This window comes from Ambystoma mexicanum, chromosome 6p, assembly GCF_040938575.1.
Source record: "Ambystoma mexicanum isolate Mex_15411 chromosome 6p, UKY_AmexF1_1, whole genome shotgun sequence".
In the NCBI taxonomy this organism is placed as follows: domain Eukaryota; kingdom Metazoa; phylum Chordata; class Amphibia; order Caudata; family Ambystomatidae; genus Ambystoma; species Ambystoma mexicanum.
The window spans coordinates 582,795,104-582,819,424 of record NC_090935.1 but is presented as its reverse complement, the minus strand read 5'-3'; the positions used below and the strand labels follow the sequence as shown (position 1 = coordinate 582,819,424).

Sequence of the window (24,321 nt, the reverse complement as noted above, 5' to 3'; positions counted from 1 at the left end):
TTCAAGGTCTTCTTGCTTCTCCCTAAGTTCTTTCAGGGCCTTCCTGACCGCAGACATTTCTCCCGAGACTGATGTTGCCACCCCCTCCACTCCTGCCAAGCGCCCCTCCGCCTCTTCCAATCTTTCCCCATGTCTGTCCAAACGGACCTGCATGTGGTCCACCTTGCAGGTCAGAGTGTAACAGCTTACCATCCAAAGATTGTATTCCTGATTGTAGCTGCATGAGCATAACCTTAATGTCCTGAAAAGCAGCAGCGGGGTCCGACTCCGCTTAGTGTTCTGCAGTTTTTAACTTGTGTGGACATCTCAAAGTTTAACTTTGACTGCTGCTTACCCCCCTTTCCTTACTTAGACGTAGCCAGTATGATAAGTGGGTCACCAGGATAATGTGCTGGATATGGTGACCAGGGCCAACCATGCCTCCGTATTCCGCGCTCCCCTACTCACCGGGGGAAGGCCAGGCCCAAACTCCAAGTCTGACACCAGGATTTGCTGCATCTGGCTCAGGCGCCAGGGATATGCCCCGCCAGCCCACAAAGTTTATTGCGTGCCCAAACCGAGTAACGCCAGATGTGTAGGGTCCAGCATTAAGCAAGCGCTGCTCAGGGGATCAGCCACCAGGCACCCCCAAAACTCGTTGTCTCAGGGGCAGACGGTCCTCAACTGCGCAGAACAAATCTCTGTGCTATGACCGCACCACCTTTCACAAGCGCCGCCACCAGTCAATTCAGCGCCGTACCCGCCTCGGGGACCTCCAAAGCAGATACAACAGCTGGGTCGTATCAAATCTTGGCCGGAATGCCCAATGTCCCCCGATGGGGCATAGAGCCGACCTCCCGCTGCCCATTGCTCCCCGTGCTGGCGAACCAAAACAGGCAATAGAGCCGGTCCCAGGGGGGAGCGTCCCGAGGCCAGCGGATCAGCATCCCCTCCTCCCTCCTCCGGGCCTCCCCAACGGCACCGGGTGTACGCCCCCCCGTACCTCCAGGGTATTTGTATGATCTGCTGCCGAGGAGGAGCACTGCCCGCTTTCACATTCACTGTCGCACAGCTGTGATGGCTGTCTACAGCTCCGACCGTTTCGGATGGAACGCCGCCACACAGTTCCAGCTCCAGGGGGTGCCAGGACGCCCAGCGCCACGTCCGACAAGGCGCACACTGCACCAGCCGACCCGGGCCGGGCCACTGCACTCATCCACAATCTGCCTCCTCCTCACCTCCCATGGGAAGAAGGCGCTTCAGCAGGCTCTGCACTCCAGCTGTAGTCGTCCGAGAGGGGGTGCCCCGCCATGCCCGTCACACTCGAAACGTTCTCCACAGGCAGCCAACGTGGAGAGCCGTTGTGCCTCCAGCGGGCCTGCACCTCCCCCCTCTCTTCTCCGGAGCGGGACCCCGCCAAGGCACCACAGTGCCAGTTCACTGCCCCGCCGGCGCCGATTTCACCCAGGGAAACTTCTGCGGAGGCTTGATGCGTTCCCGCTCCAGATGTCACAGCTTAATTCTAAATGTCGTTGTGGAGACCGCCGGATAACATGCCGGATGTAGAAAGTGCTGGAGAGCTTCACGGGCCTGCGGCCATCTTGGTCGGGCTCACTAGCGTCCCCCCCCCCCGTGTAGTACAAGCTTATACCAAAGGTTGGGTTCCTATTGCCAGGTGGTCAGGGTTGTTGTAGTGCACCCAAAGGTTACTGCAGACAATCTTGCCTAAAAGAGATTCTAGATCTCTGGCAAGTATTTGAGGATAAGGAAGATCAGGAAGGTGAAAAAGAGGTCCAATGTAAGGGGGTATACCCTGTAACGCCTAAACCTGCAGTAGGGTATACAAACCCAGTCTATAAGCCTCCAGTGGTAGAGAGGGTGGCAACAGGATTACCAGGATTAGAGGATTAGCAACTGGGGGGGGGGGGGGTTCAAGAGCTTTTGCACCTCCATATAATCCATCCACAAGTGCAGATATGCCGTAGCATCTGTGTACCCAGAGGGTCCACAAGTAGACATAGACAACTAGTTAAGAGGGAAAGGTTGGTCAGGTTACAAGAACCTGAAGAAGTATCACCAGAAATAAGGGTACCGGTGCAGAAAAAAGGGGATTGGAAGTCAGGAGATTTTGCAACAAGAAATGTTTGTGTTGAAAAAGATGATGAGCAGAGGATATGGACGGTCCTGGGACAAAAAGTAGAACAAGCAAGGGAAAATGAACGGGAAGATCAAGGTGGTAGAAATAATGAAGAGGCATGGCAAGAAGGAGTTCAAGGAGAGGAGGTGGCGAGGAATCCGTCCGTGCCACAGGAGGCAGTGAGGAGGGACAGACCAAGCAATAGACCAGATGTAATCGTGGTAGTACAAAATCGGAAGAAAAAAGGGGTAGGAAAAATATATAGATATGCAGATGCCTCTTAAACATAAAGGAGTAGGGATAACGCAGTATGTGCCATGGCCTCAAATGGACAAAAATAATTTGATTAAAGCTCTCCCCCAGCTTATAGACAGAGCCAGACAATTGATCTATGAATTTGAAAAACAAACAGCAGGGGTAGCCGTAGCATTAGGAGATTTTAAGAGTTTACTGGTCGCCATAGTTATGGACTAGGCTGGGGACATATGGGCAAGGGCTGGTTACTATGGGCTAAGTCTTGCAGATAATGAACATGATGGACCCTCTTTTAATGAGGTAAGGGCAAGGGTATGGGATGCCCTACGAAGGATGTAACCGGATTCCGCTGACTTACATTCTTTAATGGAGTGGACAGTGGGTGATAATGAGCACCCAGTTAGGTGTATTCTCAAGTTACAGGAAATGTGAAGAGTTGAGACAGAACCATTTTTTGATTTTATCGTAAAGAGGGGATTACCAAAAGAAGTCCAGAAGGCACTAGATGAAATTGTGGGAGTTGAAACCAAAGGATGGGCAGAGATACAAAGTATAATAGTCCACCATCGTAAGAGACTCAAGGAGCAGGACAGGGAGACAGCCCAGAAGCCGCAAAGGGACAAGGCAAAACTAGTGGAAAAGAAACTAAATAAGGTTGTCTGTGAAGCACCAGCGACGGCACCAGCTCAGGGGGGTGGGGGGAGGACAGGAGACACTCAACAAATTGTGAATGCCACAATTGCAGCACTATGGGGTGAAGGATGACGGGGACAATGGGGTGGCAAGAGACGTGCCCCAACCCACAGTGGCAGTATGAAGGAGCACCAAGGGGAAGAGGAGGATTTTGAGGAGCAAGAGCAGGAGGCTTTGAGGGGATAGGGCCTCTGGGAGGAGGATTCGGAACATCACAGTGCTGGTATTGCGGGAAATGGGGCATTTCGCAAGGGAATGCAGGAACAGGCCTGGGATGGGATTTAATTATGGACCATCACCTACAGGGCAGGGATTCCAAGAGCCTCAAGGAATGGGACAACAGCAATTTGGGCGAGTGGGTCAAAATCAGTTCCCTTATGGGGCTGACCGGCAAGGGCAACGTGGGCAACAACTACAGCTGGGTGAAGGAACACAGTTCAACAGGATGGCAGGGGGAAAAGGCGCCCCATTCCAAGGAGTTAGAATGGCAGGGGTTAACCCATTTTGATTGCCCGGGACAAATACATATTCTTATTAGGACAGCCCACAGAGAGCACTTGCATGTCCAATCCTATTGACAACCGCACACCCTGAAGAGGAGCCCTTGGTGGAGGAGGAAATAGGAAACCGGCAATTTATATTTATGCTAGATTCAGGTGCAACCAAATCATGCATAATGAAGGGGAATTTTCCATTATCAGGTAAAACTCTTTACAAGCAGGGATTTTCTAGGGCTATTTGTACGGTTCCATACACTGAGGAGCTGGATATAAAAGTGGGAGGGAGGTAGTACGCACCCCCTTGTTATATTCAGAGAGTTCCCCTATGACGTGTGAACGTGTTGGGTGGGGATCTGCTCAGTAAACCAAATATATCTGTCATTCACAGATCAAGGGGTAGTGTGTTCCACTCCAGGGATGTGTGTAGCTCAAGCAATGGTAATAATCAATGCAATGGCAAGGGAGTCAGTAGGGCGTGGGGTTACTGTGGTCCCAGATATATATGTTCTTATGGTATTAAGGTATTTGTAAAAACAGTGCCTCAAATTGCGATAAAGTGTTGGTGAGTGCCCACAGATTTTATTTTCCAACTCATGGTGCCACCTGAGATTGTGGCTGGGTCCATATTGTCATTAGATTTACAAGGACTAGTAGTGTCAGACAAAAGAGTAGTCCTGATTGCAACAGGACAGGTTGGATGCGAGTGGCTACAGTATTATGTATAGATCTGATAGTACAATTAAAGGAAATGACTGATCAGTTATTTGAAGGCAGTGAGCAAAATGGGGAGATTATTTTGGAAATCTGCATCCCTTCTGATATCATGGTGCAGTATATGAAGGTATAGTGCCCCCCTGGTGGCAGTGGTGAGCCCGTCTTTATTTTTTTAAGAGGACATGCGATATGTGCCAGCACAATTATGGACTATTAATCCACATGATGTTGGGTTACTGAGAGATGTGACCCCACTACAGATTACTTTGAACTCGGGTGCCTAGCACAGTCATCCAGTATGTGGATGATCAGTTGGTATGTAGTGAAGTGAAAAAGAACAACAGTGCAGGAGGGATTCTGTTGCATTATTGCAATTGCTGGCTCACAAAGGGTACAAGGCAGATACAAAGAAGCTACAATACAGCCAACAGGAGGGACTATACTTGGGACAACTCATTTTTGCAAACAGGAAGAAAATATTACCAGATAGTGCGGCGGCAGTACACGCCACCCCTAGGCCCAGTAATGTGAAGGAAGTGTAACCGTTTTTTGGGCTTATGTAATTATTGTAGTGCATGGCTCCTAGACTACGCAGTCTACACAAGGCCACTGTTACAAAGCCTCAGGGAAGCACAGAGGACTTAAAAGTAAATTGGAAAGGACTGACAAAATGAATAGACAATTTGAGGACTTAAAAGAAGCTATTAGCACGGCCCCTGTTTTAGCAACTCAGGATTATATACAGGTTTTATTTATTTTCCCGCTATGATGAACGGCTCATGCATTGACGGAAGGAGACATACTATATGTTGATGGGTCAGAAATAATTGACAAGGGGATGGGACGGACAAGCACAGGGGCGGTAGTAGCATGTGGTAAAGGGGAGGGGGGAAGAAATAGTGGCCACCCTGTGGAAAGCAAGACCATAGTTCCATACACAGCATTGACCATATTACAACTGGACCATTAATACCTGGGGAACTGATCAGCCCCAGGTTTGAAGGTCCATATGAGGTGGTGTTTATTTATTTTATTTATTACATTTATTACTCGCCCAGACCCGAAGGTATCACAGTGAAATTGCAGGCATATTATCACATTTTCTATACAGTGTTACAGTTAGTCATATAATCACATTTCTTATACAATGTTAAAATCAGTCAAGCAGTGAAATCGCAGTTCGTTTAAAACACTAGTTACAGGTCTAAAGGCGACCATTGGACATACATGTGGGCCATGGGATCAGCATTTGGTATTTCAGTTCTATGAAAACGCAGAAAGACAGGACGTTCTGGTGCTAAGGTGTACTCCTCTCGCCGTCCGTATAGGAGTTAGATATTGGGTGCATCTCTCGGATGTCCGAAGAGTGCCTGAGACAAGGCAAAGCTCAATCAACAAAGTGAGGACATAGCTAAAGAGGATTATTTTTTTTTTTTTATTTTTTTTAAAGGATCCTTGCCAGCGTGGTGTGCCTTGTCACATGCCTGATTCTTAATTTCTTTTCTTTTTTTCATTTTTTATTGTATAATTTTTTAATAAATGTGGGGAAGTTTTTTGAAGTTCCAGAACCTGGTTGGCCCTGGTGGAAAAAGGGTCTCTCGCGCTCTCTCTCCATTCCTCCCCCTCTCCCTTCTTTCACTCCTCACCCTCTCGTGCTCTCTCTCTCTCCTTTTTTCTCCTCTCCAGGACTAAGTAAGAATGGCTGACACCGACATGTACAAACCTCTGTGTTATGTAGGGATAATGATAATAAGGATGTTATTTATTCTAGCATTGTTTTGTGGGACACTGGTCGTGGTTGCTGGAGTGGATGGATGGATGGATGAAGGTAAGTCTGTTATATGGTTTGGCCACATAAAGGGGGGAGAGGGTGGAAAGTTAGAAAATAATGCGGATATGTCTATAAAAAGGAAATACAAAATGGCTCACTTTTTGCCGGCCACCCTTAAAAGTTTTCTTAGACGAATGAAACAGGAAGTAAGAATGACGTATGATTTATATAAGGGGATGGGCTTTGACGTTATTTCTGATATCGAGTACCCAGAATTCTCCAATAGCTGGTACTCTGATATGCGCACTATAGGAAGGAATATAATCAATGAAAGCTGTTGCGTGCGTGATAAGTGCACACACGCATCAGGGGCTCCTAAGGTTTTAGTTCCACATCCAGTCCCAAATACAGAGGCACAATGCTTGGTACATCTTCACTATGAAGGATAAAGAGCACATTCCAGGCACACAGCGTGCACTTGAAGAGCATTGATCTATACCCAGCATTATGCAATGGCTACACGAAATACCGCCAGTGTCTACAAGTACTATATTTTTCCTTGGGAGGTTATTCACATGTCAATGACAAATGGCTGGGCCCCACAGTGATATGCCCGGCAGATGGACTGATCGAGTACAGCGGAGAATCAATATTCCAAATTGAGACTATGTGTGCGTAAATATGATTCCAATACATCACAAGGCTGACATGGATTGTAACAATGGAGAAGCCAGTGTGAATACATAGAGCTATAGACTCAATGAAGGAACAGTTCCTGTTGGCGCAAACACACAGTGCAACCACACTCTTGTGGTCCCTGATATAACGAAAGGTACGGTAGCAGTCATGGATTACTACTGGGTTTGTGGCCAACAAGCCTACTTGCACCTCCCACCCTCATGGAGGGACAAGCATTCACTGGTCACCCTGCACTCAGTGCAACTAGTAATTCTCCACTCCAGCACCTAAAGAAGCATAAAGAAGCTTGCAAATCACACAAGAATTTGGTATGCTGCCAGAAAAAGGACGATTTCAATGGCAGGGAAGAAAGAAGAGCTCAAACTGTCTCAAAAGACTCTTCTGCACTGATCAGAGGAATACCTGATGAGTATCCGCTTTTTAGCTCAGCAGAGACTTTCATTTCATCTTTTTTGGATCCTGCGGTACAAGCTGCTGCTGCACTTTTATACCCCCGGAGGATGCTGACAATGGGTCACTATCCCACGTCATCAACGCGGTGCACAATGTAGGTGTTCAAATGAAGAAAGAAGGTAGAGTTCAGAACACGGATTGGCAATCGCTTGCCTTTGATTGGGCCTTATCATTTCTGGGGGCAGCAGTAAAAATACTGGTTCCTTTTATCATATTGTTCTTGGTCCTTTTCTGCAGGTGCCAATTGGGTCTCCGATGTTGGGTCAATATAGTCCCTAATCGTGCAAAGATGATGGTATCAATTGGGGGACCTAAAAAGCCTTGCCATCCAATAAACAGCAAAACTCAAACTAATATTTCTGGGGTTGTAGATATGTCAGGTGGAAATGAGTTAATTATTGTAGAAGTAACAAAAGGGGGGAATATTGGCGAGGAGCTAGCGCCTTCCTTCATTCCCAAGCACTTTAGAATTAGGCAAGACTTATTTTGACTGTTTATAGGCACTACAAAGAGACCAGGGGGGAGGGTGGCCACTAAATGAAGGTAGCTAGTATTTCAATATAAGGTGTAAATAACTATTAGCTGAATAGATTTGTAAATGTTATTCTATTTAGTTTTCAAATCTCAAAGCATGCTAGGAGTAAAAAATACTCCCCCTCCCTTCCCGGAAGGAATGTGGCCTGCGCTAAAAATGGATCGCAGAGCATGAAGTGTTGCATCATGAGGCTAGCTCTGGCAGAGCACACGAAGTGGCTGAGCAGCTGTTTCCTGTCCATCAAAAGCCCATGTATACTAAGAATAGGGGAGTGTACATGCTCAATGCATGACATGCAAAATTATGTGAAAATAAGGTATTAAGGGGAATTACTGAACCAGATAAAATTATGTTGAGTGAAGTATGGAGAACATGTCGGGAAAATGTGTTTATATATACATGTTCATAAGTTGCAAAATGACAGGAGATGCAATGTATTCTTGTATAGGCTATCAGTATGTTAAGTAGTATGCCCTAAACGGAAACCCGGCAATGCAGGATGGAAGACTGCAACACCCCTTGTAAGGGAAGGAGGACAGTTTTGGATGAGCATTGCCAGTATCCAGTGACCAAGTTAACAGTATATAAGGCTCCTGCCTGGCTCCAGTCTGCAGGAGCTGGGAACGGTTAGGGACAGTTCTTTGCACCATCCTCATTTCTGTACAGATTAAACTTGTTATCCTTGCAAAATAAGACTCTTGGCCTTAATTCCCTAGAGGGGTGAACTTAAATCTGGTGTGGCCGTGATTAGGGGTAACCGTATAATTAAGGGGTACCCCTGTAAGTTGGGCTACCTTTCAAGACCAAAGGCTTTACTTCCTTGTCGGTTTTCCGACATATGGTCATGATCATAAACACATTTGTGACTTCTCGATTAAACATCTGGACCGGTATTTATCTGAGAATTCAGCCATTTTAATGATAAAGCTGCAGAGAGTGCAGAATGTTGCTGCTAGGCTTCTGCTTCAGTTGAGCAAGTTAAACTACTTCTTTCCTGGTCCCATCTCATTACACGGACTGTCGATCTGGCAGCAGGTTATTTTAAAATGTGTGCCTTGGCCATAAATTCTTATATGGGTCATGGTGCCTCCCTCCAACTCAGAGAATTCATCACTATCGCTCTCTTTTTTTTAACTTGTTTATTTTAAATCCAGGCAGGTTGACAATTACACAACATTGTCAGCAACAATCATTCAGGCATGTTGATCCCCAGTCCTTTTTTCCCCCGATCTGCAACCTCCCTCCCCCCATCCCACCTTCCCCTCGGTCCTTGTAGGTGGATTCCTGCCTCCTAGATCGCCTATTTTGCGCCTCAAAGTCTATGTGTCTCCCTCAGGGATCACTTGGTCTTTCAGGATCCATCGAGCCCTGGTGGGCTTGTAGGTCAGAGCGGGGATGCGCTGGTCGTATTCAAGTACTGGGGCCCAAATAATCTGGAATCGGTGGAGAGTTCCCGCCTGCGCTGCCGTCAACTTCTCCGCAATCAGAATATCCCAAAGCTTAGTCCACCATTGGGGCATGTGAGGGCCTTCCGGGGACCTCCAGGAGCGGGCCAGCACCGTTTTCCCTGCTAGCAGACAGTGTGTGAGTAGTTTCGATCTGGTCCCGGAGCGTGGGTAGATCGCGGGAATCGGGGCTCCTAGCAAGACTGGCTCTGGTTCCAGCGGGATCGCCGTTCCGGTGATTTGCGCGATGGTTCCCAAACACGTCTTCCAGAATTGCTGAATCTTTGGGCAAGCCCACCACATATGAAAGAAGGAGCCTGGGCGGCCACATCCTCTCCAGCAGGAATGGTCTAATTGTGGATTTATGTGGTGGAGTCTAAGGGGCGGGTAATACCACCGTAACATGATCTTATATGCGCATTCCCTATTGGTGATGCAGGTGGATGAGGGGTGGGTTCTGGTCCAAATGTCTACCCAGGTTTGGTCGTCTATTGGGTGGCCCAGATCTGCCTCCCACTGGGCCATGCAGCGAGTTCTTGATATCAGGAAGTCACCTAAGAAGCGCCTATACAGAGTCGATACTTTCCCACGAGCTGGAAGATCTCCAAGTGTGAGTTCCAGGGCGGTGGGAGGGCGTGTCGCTGCTTGCAGAGTTTGAGGGTGCGAGCACCAGTGGCGCAGTTGGATATAGGTGAATCTGTCCCTTTCCTGGAGTTGGAACTTTTCCTTACATTGCTCAAATGTGAGGGGCCTCTCTCCCGTATATAGCTGGCCTATAGTCTCTAACCCGCCATTTATCCAGTTCTGAAAGTTGCGGGGGTGTGCTCCAGGTGAGAATGCCGGATTATGGAAGACCGGGGATCGTGGGCTCAGGCCTCTTGGCACTCCCTTACTCTTCAGCGCCCAGTCCCAGGAGCTTAAGGTATGTTTGGTTGATAGGAGGAGGTCTCCCCAGTCTGCTCTGAGGGGGGGTGGGATGTGTGGCAAAAATCGCAGGGGTAGGGGCACTTGCGACTGTTCCAGTTCTACCCATCTAGGGCGATTTGTAGTAATTTGCCACTCCTGTACCTGTGCTAGTTGAGCCGCCACTCTGTATGCCCGTAAGACGGGGACCCCCGACCCTCCCAGTCTGGAGCCCCCTAGTAAGGTTCTGAGGGGGATTCTCGCTCTCTTACCTTTCCAGATAAATTTCAACATCTTTCTCTGGATATCGCGAAGAGTTGGTGCGGGAATTGCTACTGGGAGGGAGGCGCAGGCGTACAGGAACCTTGGAAGGAGGTTCATCTTGCAGGCTGTCATGCGCCCCAGCAGTGAAATCTCCTGGGTCGCCCAACGTTTCAGGTCTCCATCCAGTTCTTTGAACAACCGGGGGAAGTTAGTTTTATGTGTCTTTTGGGTCAGCTGGGATGTAGACCCCTAAGTAGGGGATGGCTCTTTTTTCCCATGTTATCGGGCACATCTTGGCCAGTGGTTCACTCTCTGCCGGGGTGAGGCCGATGCTTAGGGCCGATGATTTATCGAAGTTTACTGTAAAGCCTGAGACCTCACCATAGCTGGCTATTTCTTGTAGCGCATGTTTCAGGGATGACTGGGCCTCCAAGATCGTGAGCAGTACGCTGTCCGCATATAGGGCGATTTTGTGTTGCGTGGGGCCACTCTATGGGCCTTTGATCTGGTTGTTTCGCCTGATTCTCTGAGCAAAGGGCTCCATGGTGAGTGCAAAGAGCAGAGGTGATAGTGAGCAGCCCTGTCTGGTTCCGCAGGACAGGGGGATCGGAGCCGAGCTGTGCCCGTTGATTCTCAGGAAGGTTCTTGGTCTGCTATAATTAGCTAGAATCATCGTTTGAAATGCTGTCCCGAAGCCGAAGGCCCCCAGGGTGTGTTTCATGAACGCCCAATCCACCCTATCAAATGCCTTGGCCGCGTCCAGTGCCATTAAGACTAGTTTCTGGGAGATCCGGGAGGCAAGGTCTACCAGGTTCAAGGTTCTCCGAATGTTGTCTCCTGTCGTGCGGTGTAAAATGAAGCCGGCCTGATCGGGGCGGATAATCTCCGGTAGGACGAGACTCAGGCGATTCGCCAAAATTTTGGAGTATATGTTTGCGTCAATGTTCAAAAGTGCAATCGGCCTATAGGAGGTCAGGTTTCTCGGATCTTTTCCTGGTTTGGGCAAGAGGATGGTGGTTGATTCCTGCATCGATGGGGTTACTGATCCCGTTTCCCTGAAGGAGTTGAAGAAAGTTACTAGGGGGGGAATCAGCTGGGATCTGAATAGTTTATAGAATCTGGTTGAAAAGCCGTCTGGGCCTGGGGCCCATGTTTTAAGTGATTTAATGGCCTCCTCAACCTCCTCCTCTGTAATGGGCTTCTCCAATTCGCTCTTCGTGTCAGGGAGACGGGGCAATGCTGCCTTCTGCAGGTATTCCATCTGTTGCGGTAGGTTCCGTGGGGTTGCCGTCATGATTTGGGTCAGATGGTCTGTTGCCAATCGTTGCTTTTCGGGTTCTGAATATTGTATGACCCCATTGGGATCTCGCAGGCCAGTGATCGTATTAATGCGTCTCTGCTTGGCCAATTTGGCCACTAGGAATCTGTTCGCCTTGTTGTTCTTTGCGTAGTACGACTGTTTGGCTTTCGCCATCAGCAGTGCAGTTTGTTCTGCATAGTGGGCTTCTAGTTTCTTCCTCGCCATGCGTATGATTCGCTGCGTCTTAGGGGACCAACCCTTTTCCCGGAGGACTGCCTCAGCTTCCTTCAGCTCATCTTCCAGAGCTATCCAAGTCTTGTCACCTATCCCAGTGATAGGCCGCTCCCTGGGCGATCAGGGTGCCTCTAATCACTGCCTCCATGGCGTCCCAGTTATTTGCCAGCGAGGTGTCTGAGGCTGGATTCTCGTCAAAGAAATTTCTTATCCCCTGTGTGATCTTGTCTCCTGTAGCCATATCATTCAGGATTGGGTCGTATAAGGACCATTTACGTAGATTATCGAGTTTGGGGTTCTGGGCCCGGAGTTCCAGGATCACTGGGGCGTGATCAGATATGACTCTCGTGCCGATGGATACCTCCTTGATGGAGGCCAAGGTTTGCGGGGAGGTCAAGAAAAGGTCGATCCTCAAAGGTTCGGTGTACGAATGAGTAAAAGGAGTAGTCTATTTCGGTGGGGTGAAGCACCCGCCATGTGTCTACTACCTCTAAGGACCTGAACAGCTGGAGGAGGCTTAGTGCTTGGGCAAAATCGCTCTGAGTCGGGGGGTGCGATCTGTCCTTGGTGGGGTCAGGAACCCCATTGAAATCCCCTCCGATTATTGTTTGGCCCTCTACGAAACGGGCGAGAGACGAGCCCAGGGTGTCATAAAAGTGCGATTGACCAGAGTTAGGGGCGTACACTGAGATAAAGGTATATAGGTTTCCTAGTAGGAGGCATTTGACAGCTATATATCGGCCTTCCGGGCATGTTTTCGTTTCCAGAACCTGCGGGTTCAAGTCTTTTCTAAAAAGGATCGCAGTGCCTCCCATTTTGCTTGCTCCAGAGGCGAAAAATTGAAGCGAAAATAGCCGAGAGCGAAGCCGAGTAACATCCGCCGGCAGCAGATGAGTTTCTTGGAGCATGGCTACCGCAGCATCTTCGTCCAGGAGTTTTAGTAGAATTGATTTTCGCTTGTTAGGAGAGTTCAGTCCATTAACATTTAGAGAGAGAAGCCTCAGGATTTGGTGATCTGATGTCCTTTCTTTCTCTATTGGGGGGGAGCTGGGAGCTGGTGATTCAACTGCCATTTCCACTGTGAGTCTTTAGAATATCATCCTGCGCTTGAGGTTTTAACGCGGGACCCCATCAGGGGGCCGCAACTTTAACTGACGGGTGGGCTGACATTGTGAGTACGGACGCACCCTTGGCCAACAGAGCCAACTGTCCCATCGAGTATTGTGTACTGTGGGTTTCCAAGGAACCAGAGGTGCAAAGTATCCTTGGAATGGGTATGAGCCATGGGTATGGCCCGCCGCCTCCGTCTTCGAGGCTTATCAGTTTAGGAGTGAGGTGGTGGTTCCAAATTTAGGTGAGGCCAAGTGAGTTTGGGCTGGGATGATGTTAGTATCTGGGGACGCAGGAGCGCCTCTGATCATCTCCTTCTATTGTTCCGCTGTGTTGTCGACCATGACGATCGTCTAGGCTTTGGGGAGTGGAGTGGTTCAGGGTCCCCGGCCCCTCCAGGTTCGGCGTGGAGGGCTCTCAGGGCGAGGTCGGGTGCATAATTTTCTCTGCGTCCTCCAGGTGTCTAATCCGGCGTAGGGTGCCTTTATATGTGAACTGCAGAGCCGTCGGGAACAACCATCTGTAGCGGACCTGCTGGTCCTGGAGGAAAAGTGCCAGGGGTCGGAGTGCTCTCCTTTTCTGTAGGGTGAGTAGTGAGAGGTCCTGGTAAATCTGAAGTGGAATGCCCTGGAAGGTGATATCCTCCCCTTGGCGGCTGATCGCTGAAATTGCCTCTTTGGTCATGAAGAAGTAGACCCTGGTAATAACATCTGGGGGGGTTCTGAGTCCACCCCCCCCGGCGCGGGCGTAGCCTGTGGGTCCGGTCTAGCAAGAGCTGAGATTTATCCAGGTCCGGGAGTAAGGCCTCGAAGAAGCTCCCCACGTAGTCCCTCACCTTGTTGTCGGAGACGGAGGTTGGGACCCCCCGAATGCGGAGGTTGTTGCGACGTGCCCTGTTTTCAAGGTCCTTGTGTTTAAACTCCAGGATCTCGCATTCCGTAACCCTCTGGTCTGTCTGCTCCACTTTGGTGGTAAGTTCTGAAAGGCACGAGCGAAACTGACTTAATGTCCGCCATGAAGGCTATTAGGTCCCCTTTAGTAGCGAGGGCTCCCCTGTCCTCTTGTGGTTTCTGTGGGGTCAGTTTAGGAGGATCTTGCTTCTTATTTTTATCCGGTGCGGCGAACATGGTGGATATATCCGTGCCCTTGCTAACTTTTGATTGCCTGGACATGCTGGTTGTGCTGGGCGGTCTCGGCCGGAAGAGTCGCGGAGGGGACTAGGATTGTAGGCGACGACCCCAGGGGTGAATATCGCTCCAAGCTCCCGGCTTGATCTGGTCCCAAAGAGTCCAGAGAGTTGTTGGGGCAGTGGGTTGTGTGCTTCCGCCGCTAGCTGTCAAGGAGTATTCGAACGTAGCAGAGAAGCTGGCGGGGAGCAGCCGTTGCCCCGCAGTGTTCCAGGTCACTGGGTGGGTGGATGGGCCGGGGCGCCCCAGGAAGTGATAGGCCGGGGGGGACCTTGGGTGATTGCTGGGGGCCTCTGCCTCTTCAGCAGGCTAGGTCCGGTCCAGGACGCCTCGATGTGTGCGTCAGGGCCCCGAGTCCGCTCAGGAAAAGGGGGGGAGAGGGTTCCAGCACCCCGCTCGGAGCCGAGCATACGAGCCGCCGAAAAAAAAGACCCTGCCGTGGACACCAGTCGCCACTGGTACGATCTGGGCGGTTCTGTGTTGGCGGGTTTGTGAGCCCCTGAGGAAAGTCAGGCGTCTGTCCGCTCTTCCTCTTTGCCACTCCACAGCTTCGTCACCGCGAGGCACGTAGTATGCTGCTAGGCTCCGGTGTGGCCGCCATCTTGTTTCCTTCGGCTGGTGATGGGGGCAGGGTTCGGCAGCTGGATTCGGGTAGAACGGTCCTGCGTTCGAAGATCATGTTGGGCCAGGTTGTGCTGTGTAGGTTCCGGTCGCCTTAGATGGTGTTGGCGACCCGGTAGCCTCAGCGGAACCGCCAGAATTTGACGGAGGCGGCGGGCATCCCAAGGGCAGCTTCAGAGGAGTGACCACATCGATGGCGCTCCAAGCCACGGCCCCCTACTATCGCTCTCTTAAAGAGCAAGAGCAAAGACCTCTTGCTTTCTGACCATTCCTTAGGGAAAACTATGATGGTAGAAAATCTTTTTCACTAATGGCTCTGAAAATATTGAATAGACTTCCACCCATGCAGAGATTCAAAGGAACCTTAAGACCTTTATCTTTAGAACTTAATTTGGCAGTGACTCTTTCTGCTGTCTTGGATTGCAGATGCTAAATCTTAATTTTATAGCGCCAAGATGCCTTTGGGGATATGTCTATTCTCTGTGAAACCCTCCCACCCCCAACACATATAAAAATAAAAATTCTTTGGAAATGCAATCCAATACAAGTTAGTATCTCATTTCCCTAGTTTTAGAATGCATATGTAAGGTGCATCCTCAAAAGTGCAGCTATCGTATGCCAGGTGCATCCTCAAATTCTCCAGTAATGCTATGTAATGCCAGTAATTGGTTTATTTGACTGGCAGAGTCACTTTAAGTAAGGTAAGGCTTAACGTGTGCAGGTGTTGGTATTATGTTTAAAGTCCAAACACAATACCTCACAAATGTCCTCTAATATCAGTTAATTCCTCATTTGCAAGATAGATGCAATACGTAAGGTACAAGTCCAAGTACTACCAGCATATTCCAATAACTGTTTCTAATGACCTGCTAATGAAATCAAATTCCATTTACTTCATCATGTGCATGGTATAGCCAGTATATCTAGTGTGCAGCCTATTATTCCACTTGCTGCCATCATATGGCAAGTGCAGGCTGAAATGCCTCATTATTGTCATGCAGTGCCAGTTGAAGTCACATATGCATGGTATAGTCACCTACTCAAGGTGAAGATTTACCTGTCCAGTTGCTGCCCTCATTTCCCATGCACCCGATCAAATGCCTCAGAAATGCCATAAAAATGCACCTTACCTACCTACACGTATTCATCTTGCTGCACGCACCGTACCGGCAATCCCCTGCTGACATGATAAGTGTGGGGACGGGTGATATTAGGTTGCTGCTGAGGGGTTAGTAAAGGGGCAATGTGGCTGGGAAATGCCTAAAGTAAATGGGGCTCTGAAGAGCTCTTTACTTTCAGTTAATGGTAACGCCCCCGTGCCCTCTATATCAGGGATCACAAGACAGCACCAATGTTACCAACTAAGTCACCATGGGCGGCCGCTGCAACCTCCTTGCGACTCTCAAATGATGTCCATCCTTGGCTAAAGTTTTAAATAGTTTAATTATGTCACCTTAAGCAAGAAATAGATTCTTCTTTTTCAGCCTAGACCATGTGTGTCTTTTGTCAAGATCTTCCAGTGTCTAGAGTTCTAAAATTGTGTTTAGAGAGCCCAAATCTATCGAGGAAAGTCTAATCTTTTATTTTTGGCTCATGGTAGGCTTACTCTTGGGAGCAAAGCAGCAAGGTCCCCTATTGCCGGAAGGAAAGACTCCTGTATTTCAAAACTACTAAAACGTAGCCCTTAAGGTTCCCCAGAAATTCAACATCATCCCTTCTTGTACTTTCTATAAAAATCATTCTCTTAATGTATTGTCTTGAAAGATCTAGCATTTGACAAGGAATTTGAGCAAAGGTTTTAATTCAACATTTTCAGAGCAAATGCAAATCTCCTCCAACAAGCTTTTTGGATAAATTCAGTCGGATTTCAACCAGTGAAGAAAGACGACAGACTCTTCAGATTAAGGAGAAACAATACAGTCATGATAGCCGTGTTATTTATATCCCTTGCTCTTCCGCCTCCACTATGTTGGGGTGGTCAGGAAGGGTCCCAATGATTACAAGGGGTTTATGTTGCACGCACCGTATTGATGACTAGAGGTGGTGGGGAACTGAGCGCAATATTGTAATTTTATATATATTTTGAGTCTGGGTAATTATGGATGAGATATGTTACTTTTAGAATTGCTGTTTGTCTAGAATTGATACATATTAGCTTGCACGTGCGCAAAAAGATAAAATGATAAAACCGCCAAATGCAACATGAGCTCGATTCACACATGGGGCACTAATGAATCTCAACATAGTGGGCTTTTTCAAAACATGGTAGTTAGGGCTGTTTGCAAAGTGAACGTCACAACCTTCGCGGTCAGCTCAGCTGCAGAAACTGGCCATGAGTTTTATGGTCTGATAAATAATCTCCTGATGCATGGGAACATGACAGAAGAGGTTTCACTATTTGTTTTGGCTAGCAGTAAAACACGAGGTGAGTCAATGCACAGGGCTAACATAATGGGAAAAAGGATTTTCATTTGTATTTTCAGATGTACTATGTGCGATAAAGTGGCGGTTATTTAGATTAGAATTTTCCACAGAAACTAGAGATCTGGGGAATGAGATAGTATTGCTAACTCTAAGAGAAATTATTTACCCAGCCATCCTCCTATCGCTTGAAATATTTGTGTACCAGAAGCACGGAAACTGCTCTCCTGAACATCCGTGAAGACCTTCTCACCAACCTCGACACTAACGCCCCTTGCGTTCTTATCTTGATTGATCTCTCTTCTGCCTTTGACACTGTCAATCATGCCATCCTCCTCAATCGTCTCCGTGATAACCTGGGTATCACTGGTCAGGCTCTGGCATGGCTGACTTCTTTCCTCTCCGACCGACCCTCCCAGGTCCAACTTGGGTCCTTCCTCTCCGACATCTTTTTCTCTACCTGTGGTGTCCCCCAGGGGTCTAACCTCTCTCCCTCCTCTCCCTTGCTGAATTCCTGACTGAAATTGCGCTGGTTACCTGGCCACCCTTCTGATCTCTGGCCCAGGCCCTGTCAATTACCCACCTGCACTGTCTCCCTGGCAACCCCTGTACTTGGGGACTGTTTTTCTGTATCCCTTCAGTCCCCCTACCAGCACTTACGTCTGCACTTCCTCGTCTTGGCCGCTAGCTGGCTGTTTTATGTGTCTTATTATTCCACTTCCCATGTACTGCACTTTCCCCTCTCCCCTGCGCACTTTTCCTTTCCCCCCCCTTCCCATGCACTTTTCCTTTCCCCCCTTCCCATGCACTTGTGCGATCTGAATGACTACTGGCCTAGTAGGATCGTTGTCTGTCCTCCCTTTGTTCCCCCCTTGCCTTGTCGCGCCTTGAAACACTTGTGTATAGGCGCGTTATAAATGCCATATCATATCATGTGCAATTACAAATTAAGATTAAAAAGGCTTTACCAGTTATTGCTAGTAATTCATTATATTTTCATACAAATGTTTAACTGAATGGTGATGTCAGGACCCACCACAAACGAATCCTAAGAGGTGTGGTATACACATGAGCTGAAGGTGGTTGTTAAGATAAGGGCTACCAATGAAAATGTAGGAATTGGAGAAAGAAGGGATTTCTTTGAAGAGGGCTTTGTCCAATCACGGCGAGGGGTTGGGGTGGATTATAGCAAACTATCTAGGAGTGTTTTAACTGTTGCAAAAATGAATATAAGATGTCAACGGATGTGGTTTGTTGAGACCCTACAGCACCATCTAACTGCTCCCATGGATAATTGTACAATAAACTTGCTTCATGTATAAAAAGTGCACTTGTTCTTTAAGTGGCAGGCCCATTTGTATTGAGGTGATTAAGGTGTCCGCCCCTACAACAACACCCTCCCTACCATTCACTTTCTACATTTTGAAATGAAAGTGTTTTTAGGCATTTTCTGGTATGACTTCAAGTGCTCCCCACACTGACTGCAGAGGGAGAACAAAGAGTATTAGGAATCTGCAGGGATTGTACATCCAACATAGAAAGAAAAGAATGATCTGGAAACCCTCTGTGCTAATACAAACCGAGGTCCATTCCCCAGGAGTGGTGGGGCTCTGAGGGGAAAAGAGCAGCTGCAAGAGCGGGAAGGTGGAGTCACCTCTCATGAAAGGGGAGACTGACAGAACTTCGGTATTTGGTGTAGCATGGACATGGCTCCAAGTGGAGAGGTTTCAAAGGACGAGTGATTGAACAGGAGTTTCCCAAGCATGAGGTGCTGTACATAGACCAGCATGATTCGGCCCTGATGACGGACACTTTTCGAAATGCATTAGCTCATTAGATCTGACTTGCATCTTTTTCCCCTACTATGTATTTGTATTAAATAATTGAATCATTATTGTAATTAATGAGTTGCCATTCTTCAGTTTTGGGGAGTTTTCTTGACGAGCATAAAATGTTATAAGCACATTGTGTATATATACTTTTTCAAAATGGGAGGTTCTGTAGGTACTTAATTGCGTCGTAACTGCAAGTGCAGGCATTCTCAACTAGGCGAAGAGGGGAGAGCAGGCAAGATAACTTACCCAGATTTGTGTGCAGCAGACAGAATTGTCATGGGGGTTTCATCCGTGAAAAAGTAGTCTTTCTCACTGGATGGTGCCCTTAATTTTGGAGTACTACTCAAGGAATTACTTCTTTATGGCCATCCATTTGGCTTGCAGGCTGGGGTTTTACAGATAAGGTACCATTTGTGGCGTTCTAACAGCACTCGCCTCTGGGGGGGGGGTCATCTTCAAGGCAGCAACATGGGCCACTGCTTACATGTCCAGGCCAGAAGTCCATGAGCAGATGAGCATTTTGGCCAAAGTTTCACTGAAGAACCTGTTTGTCTGATTGTGCCTGATTTGTATATGGGAGAACACCTTCTTTAATGTTGTAGACGAACAAAGAAAAATATAAATTGGTAGCTGCCCACAACAATGCTAGTGGTTACAATTAATTTAAAGCTTTTCATTCATCACTTTTGTTGTCTGTTTTGCCTCTCGTTCAATGGTAGGAATACCCACAGACCTGGGTCCCTCATTTACTGTCCTTTGAGAATTATAATGCAGTGGAGACAGCACTTCAGGCTGCACTACTCCCATTGGTGGTAGGGCCAAGAATGATTTGTATATGGCTGGTCCTCTTCTGTAATGTGTTAAACAGTCAAAGTAATCATTACATTGAAGATGCCCAAAGTGGTTCCAGTGGTTACGATTAATTCAACATTTTTTGTGCATCACTTTATTGGTCTCTGTTGTCCCTCTCACTATATGTCTCTTCTATTCAGCGCACATATAGCCCAAGAGTCACTACAGGATTGACTTGTACATAATGTATTACATGATATAAAAGACATCACTTGTGTGTATGATTAACAAATGCTGTGTTTCTGTTTTTTTTGTCCAGCTATTTCTTATTGAGGGCCACAACGGGCACAAGAGGATGATGTTGCAATCCCAGTATTCAATTGTTCATCCTTTATGGAAAGCCACAAAATATCGTTTCCATCACTGTGTGAGAAGTCTAATATAAGGATGATGAGAACAGCAGCTCTGTTAAAGGTTTCAACTTTAATCAGCAAAAGAGATTGTCTGCGTAACTCTCGAGCTTCTGATGAAATGTCAGCTTTACATCAAAGTCCAGTTGGAAAGCAGGGCCCCGAGTTAATGTGTTCAGTCCCACAAAGCATGTTTAAAAAAACAAATCTTTTAATGCAGACTGTTTCAGTTTGAAGAACTCCTTGTTGACGGAACCAGTAATAGTTGCAGTATAAACATTTTAGGAAACAACTAATCAGTGCACTGAAAACATAAACTGCCTGAAAATAATCAAATGAAGCTTCTTCTGGCAAAGAACAGACAATGTAATCTATTAAAAGCACCATTATTTTTCACTTCTTGCCACTGGAAAATGAAGATATTTCGAAGGTAAAGATGGGCTTATCTGTGGAAGTCGGCGATGCTGAGAAATTAATGGAAACCATTGAATAACACTGTGCACCGTGTTTGCTGCTAAGGCAGTTGCCACCAGCAATGTTGTACGTTTCTGGGTTTTTTTAGAAGGTCTGATAACTTACGGTTTAGTTAGTGTTATCTCGTTTTTAAATGTAAATGGTTTAATTTGTTGAAGTTCCACTAAGTTTAACTTCGTCTAAAATGTTATGTTATAAGAAATGGCACTTTGTGGTTTAACACCCTCATCATGTTTTTTGTGATTTGATTACTGTAAGGTAAATCTTTTGGCTTTCTAGGTTAAATAATATGGCCATGCGTACCACCAGGCAGCTTGGACCCCTTACATTAGCAGAATGTATAGTCTACTTCTAAAGGGTTGAAGTAGATGTTCTGTATGTACGCCATGCTACGGTTGAAAACATTACACCCATCGTGGGAATCGGCCCACAATGTCAGTATATAGCAAGCTACACTAGAGTGAATTTTTTTTAATGGACATGCTTGAGGCTGCTAACGACGACATGTAGCACTTTAGAAATAAAAGAACATGGATAAACATCCATTAGTTTAAAAGTATGCTGCAACTAATTGCAGGCAGCCCAGCCCAGCCCAAAAACCGTGTTCATTTTCTAAATGTGTGCAAGATGTACATCTTGTGCCAACTGTACAATTACTTGAGTGTTTGTAGGCATCACACTTGATCCTCAAGTAAAAAACAAAGTCTGTAAGTTTGAGATCTACTTTTGTTTAGGAATGTGATACATTCTCAAACTGGTATAACATGATCCCTCATTCTTTCCAGGTTCTTCTTCATGTTGGAGTAATAATAATGGCTATACTTAAAATCCTCGTATTGTCATTGGAAACGTCCTTTCTTGGAAACACATGATATATAATGCCCTTACAGGGTTCTTCGTTTGAATTATGCAAAGTCCAATGTTATTAAATGCCTTTCCCAGTGAAGAGAAAGGAGTGTGGCTCTACAGCACCTTATTTGGCAACATGGTGTGGGATATCAGCCTAGAGCCCAGAGATACTGTTTCCGAGTTGTTTGGATGATTTAAAGCGTGGGTCCCCAAACCATTTGTGGGCAATGAGCAACATTTGTCAGTTGAATGAAATTAGCAACATTCTGACCTCGCTGAAACAAATCTGCTTTCAGGTGATGGTAAAATGACTGTAGGCCAAATTATAACTGTAATAAAATTAGTTTTACAACTAGAACATGCCAAAATGCAGTAATTAACATGAATATAGTCCAGATGCAAATGTAGTCCATGGACATTTGCAATGGCTTTTAACTTAGGTTGAAATGAAGTTGGTTTTTATACAGACAATGCAAGTTGAGCATTTTTCCCACTCATTACCATTAACATTAGCCAAAACATGTAGAAGTTAAAGAATTCTTTAATAGAATTAAAGAGCTTTTGGTTAATCCCCCAAGGAATATTTGGTAAACATAGTGGCAAATGGGGCATTGGTCACAAATTGGAACATTCAAAGACCACTGTAGAGAGCGATTTGAGGTTTGGGTTTCTATTTTGAGGAATGTATTAGCATTTTAATTAATAAGTATAAACAGTCAGTACATTTATTTTAATGAAAACGATGAAATCATGAAGTTAGTTTAGCAAGCATCCTGGTTATTTGCCCATTATCCGAAAGCCAGATTGGTAAAGTATCAGATGAGAATAGTTTTCCCTTGGACACAGCAGTATGGAACATTTGTCACAATAGTATGCATGGTGGCATCAAACAGTTCTTGTATAAAATAGGCATACGCAAAGTATTTAATGATGGAAAGATGGGCATGCTTAACTATTTTCAATTCTCGTTTTGCCATATGTGCACTGAAACCGTAAGCGATAATTACTCTTCAGGACGCAAACGTGCATATGTTTCACTTGTTGTGCCCATTAGTGAGTATGGCACATTTATAAAAAAAAGAATGGTAGTTACAAGCACAAACCTTACATGTACAAACAACCAATTGGAACTTATTTATTTGTGAATAGTGGGTCATTCATGTTATTTATTAGCCCAATGTGCACTTTCCAAGCTTCTGCTAAAATCTCCATTACACCCTTTCGGCGTGCAGAAGTAAGCAGTCGTTTCGTTGGTGCTTACAGCACAGATGCCTGCTCCAGCCAGTGCTGCTACTCCAGGTATGTTGTTACTCCAAGCGGTGCAGTGATTGTAGAGTTACTGGCCAGGTATACTGACTGGCTGGCCCAGTAAATGTGGGTTCATGGTTCAGCGAATGGGCGGTTTTACTGCCGATTGCAGTAGCATTGCCGGGCTTGCCTAGGTTTTGTCCCTCAGATTCTCCTCAATTGCCATTGCACCAAATCAGTATGCATCACATACACACGCTGCCTTGGTAATGTGGAAGTGCAAGAAGGAGGAGTCTATTGCTTCTGATTGCAATAGTTTGACCTTCATGACGACAGCCTCATTTTCATTCTTAGGATTCATATCAGTAGCCCCCTACCATGCTCCTTGTGCAATGCAGGCCCACGCGATCACCGATTATGAAAGTGCAGTAACATGCTCTTTGTACTTTTGTTTGTGATACCTCCACCATTCAGCTCACTGCTCCGATGCCTTCACAGCAAACAAGACCTGTTGTGTCTATCTGCTAAGATTAGAAGATCACTCAAAACTTGGCTGTTTGCCTAGATAGATGTGCTTCATGTTTCTGCTCACTATATACTGCTTACTATTGATGCCTTCTTCCGACTATTTCGCAATTAACTGGTTCTGTAAGAGCGCCTCGATGCCCGGGGCTGTTGTGCGCTTTATAAATGAAATAAATAAACTAAAGCAAGCTTATTGGCTAGCTTATATGCCATCACCTGGCTCAACCTGCACTGCCAAACTTGTCTCATCGCTCTAACATCACAGGCTTTGTGGCCTCCACACAGTGGGCCATTGCAACTGATGAGTCATATTTTAAGGTGCTACCAGGAACATCCTGCTCGTGAGCTGCACGTTGGTGGAATCAGTAGTAAGGAATCAAATGGCTCAACAGTTTGATTATATGGACCTGTATGCCATTCACTTGCCCATAGTCCATGTCAGTTGTAGAAATTCTTACCATCTGGTGGAGTATTTTATGGCCTCTATTACATGACAGTACGAGCTATTCCTCTGGAGTGGTTTTTACTATTGCTTTGGCCTTGCACTCCTAACATACTCAGATTTGAACCTGAAATGCATACACTCAAGTTGATAAAACTGCCAAACTTAGAGATTTACTAATAGAGCGCACAATCACCCCAGTGGATCATCTTGGTGCTGATAACAAATGTTGCCAAGAAGTATATTAAACTGCAGAGTCCCCTTTGCAAAACCGGTAACCACCCTCAACCAGACAAGCCAGGCTGGGCCAAGGCACGTCAATACTACAACCACAAATTTAAAGATCGGTTACTACAGATGTTTTGGGACCTTGTCCAAGTAGTTAGTTCAGGGTTCGAAATTACTGGGAGTTATTGTGGTCCTGCATGTAGCCTTGGAGGTCCTAGTTTGCTTGGCCCAACAGCTTCCTGAAGCTACTTTTGACTCCCAAAGCCAACTGGCGCCACACAAACATATCTGCGTGAT

At 46.6% G+C, this 24,321-nt stretch overlaps 1 protein-coding gene across 1 annotated transcript in view; it reads left to right on the top strand.

Annotated features, from left to right (window-relative positions):
- JMY (junction mediating and regulatory protein, p53 cofactor) overlaps nucleotides 1-24,052 on the top strand; it is a 1,013,065-nt gene extending 989,013 nt beyond the window's left edge. The window contains exon 11 of the mRNA XM_069627416.1: nucleotides 20,168-24,052. The gene's annotated coding sequence lies outside the window, so the exon portion shown is untranslated. The remainder of the gene's footprint in view (nucleotides 1-20,167) is intronic.
- Nucleotides 24,053-24,321: the final 269 nt, after the last annotated feature.